The following is a 2,785-nucleotide window of genomic DNA, read 5'->3' on the forward strand; positions in this document are numbered from 1 at the left end:
AGAGAGAAAGAAAGAAAGAAAGGAGAAAAGAAAAAGCAAACCCTGAAACAAGAATAAGTAAATGTCTTGAGACATTAGCAATATTGAATTAAGGGGAAAAAGTTCCCTCTTAGGTTTGGTGTTTCCCCCAGTGCAAATGTAACTGTGCCTGAGGCGGGAAACTGGACTGGAAGAATGAAGTCCAGTGCCTTGTCTGAATCAATCCCTTAATGTGGGGAGTAACCAGTTAACTCCCTGTACTGTGTGGGGATCCCCTGTTTGATACACAAGGCGTTTTAGGGTGGGCTTCCCATATCTAAATGCCCTGAGGACATAGGGGATGGGTGTAGCTCCTCCTCCATCCCATCAATATTATGCTTCTAAGCCAGGGATCTCAGATCTCAGGGAGGTCATCACCACCCACCCAACTGCTGGGGAGTTCTCCCTTCCTCCAGACTTCCTGTGATGGACCAAAGCCTTCACAATTATAAGTACTTCTAGTCCCCTCCCTCCCCCTGTTCTGTTAGGATCAAACGCCAGGCATGCATCCTCACTGAACTCTACCCCAGCAAACCATCCAATCTGTTTTGAGTTTTTGCCTGGGAGACCTCGCTCTGCCAGGCCTTATACTATGGTTATCTCCCCTTCCTACCTCTGCCTCCTAAGTGTGAGATCACAAGTGTGAACCATCACTTCCAACATGTGCTGATCTGATACGAGGCTTGTGTTTTCAAGTATGATCTCAGCTAATCTTTACGACAAAGCCCTGGGATAGGGTACTGTATACTTCTCATTCTGGAGATGAGGAGACTGAACTTCAAGATGGCCAGGGATGGAGCTAAGAAGAGACACAAGCACCCTAGCACCGGTGAAACCAATGGTTGAAGGGTCAACCATTAACGCTTCATTGTATTTAGATCGAGGGTTTGTAATGTTTTTTTAGATTCTTGCTATGCAGCCCAGGGTGGCCTTAAGCTCAGCATCCTCCTGCCTCTCCCTTGAGAAAAATGTGATAATGTAGAGTCCCTCCACCTGGTTGGGAAGAGCAAAATGAAATGAGAAGAGGGGCATGGTGGCGCACACCTTTAATCCCAGCACTTGGGAGGCAGAGGCAGGCAGATTTCTGAGTTCCAGGACAGCCAGGGGAACACAGAGAAACCCTGTCTCAAAAAATTAAAAAAAAAAAAATGAAATGAGAAAAATAAGGGATTAAGCCATCACCAAGGGGTCCACGTGGAGCACCCTGGCTGATCTGATGACCAGCACACTTTTATAAAGTGTGGCTCAACTGAACTATTTTCTGCTAAAAAACACAGACGAACAAACAACCCATGTCTTTTCCTTCCTGAAAAGTATGCTTGTCTGATTATGACACATCCAACTAGGGTGTGTGTGTGTGTGTGCCTTATTTTCCAAGCTTCCTGGATGAATGTGTTGTATGCCAGATGCCCACCGCTTGCCATTTTCCAGTGGCTTGTTCCTCTATACTTATAGACCATGCCTTGGAACAGGAATTGGTTCCTTAAAGCTTAGGCATTAAGATCCCAGGTTATCTCCTAGAAGCTGCAAGCAGGGTGATGTAATCTACAGATGGTGGCCTGCCCCCCTGCAATGCCGGGTGAATCATCTCTAGGCATTCCGAGGCCCAGGGCAAGCATGCTGAAGGTAAAACCTGCTGAGCCTTGTGATAGGTTGACTTGGTTGTTATTCTACAGATGACTGAACCACAGGAATCCAAACTGAGACAGACAGGCTTCCTGGCCTTCCTTTTAGGAAGTATGGATAACTTTGGGGCTGAGCAGAGACTACCAGCCACACCCAGTCTGCATTTGCATTCACTGTTAGGCAGCTCATGGGAGACAACACCACAGGTTGTCATGATCTTAAAGCCGGTGTTCACTGCAGCAACGAAGAAAGGCCAGGTTCCGCACATGTCTTAAGAGATGGGGCAGCATTTCATGGGGAATGAGGAGGGGAAACTGAGTGTGGTGGGGGAAGGGAGAGAAAGATGGGGAGGCTGGAGAGATGCTCACTGGGTAAGAGCGGGTACTACTTTCTAAGAGGACATGGTTTCTGTTCCCAGCACCCACATCTGGCAGCTCCTAACTGCCTGTATCTCTTACACCTCTGGCCTGACGGTACCAGCAATCACATGTGCATAGACACACAATAAAACCAATAAAGTAAATAGTAGGAGGAATGATGGAGAAACAGAGACAGTGAAAGATAGGGAGAGAAAGCCGGCTATCTCAGAAGTGGTTTCGGGCTGGCATCTGCATGCTTTAAAGGACTGGAGGCTTGGAGAACCTCTCCTGGGATTTGTCTTCCCACTCCATGACTATACCTCCCTACCTCATACTGTCTGACCCACGTGTCCTGGAGACCACACACTGTTATGTTCTTGGACTAAGCCAATAACATCCCCTCTGTTCAGTCACGCGTTACTTGAGGTGCATAACCGTGCCCTGGAGTTGGTGGTTTCAAGGGTGAAAAAATACATTCAAAGCCAGGCAGGGCAGTGGTGGTGCACACCTTTAAACCCAGCACTTAGGAGGCAGAGACAAGTGAGTTCCAGGACAGTCAGGGCTACACAGAGAAAGCCTGTCTCAAAAAACAAAACAAAGCCAGAGAGAAAGTCTGGGTAGAGCAAACTTTGGCAACAGGAGAGTCTAGGCAGAAGACATTTCTTTTTTGTTTTTTTGTTTTGTTTTGTTTTGTTTTGTTTTGTTTTTGTTTGTTTTTTTTTTTGTTTTTTTTTTTTTTTTTGGGGAAGGGTTTTTCTGTGTAGCCCTAGCTGACCTGGAAC

Source organism: Mus caroli, chromosome 11, assembly GCF_900094665.2.
Source record: "Mus caroli chromosome 11, CAROLI_EIJ_v1.1, whole genome shotgun sequence".
Classification (NCBI taxonomy): domain Eukaryota; kingdom Metazoa; phylum Chordata; class Mammalia; order Rodentia; family Muridae; genus Mus; species Mus caroli.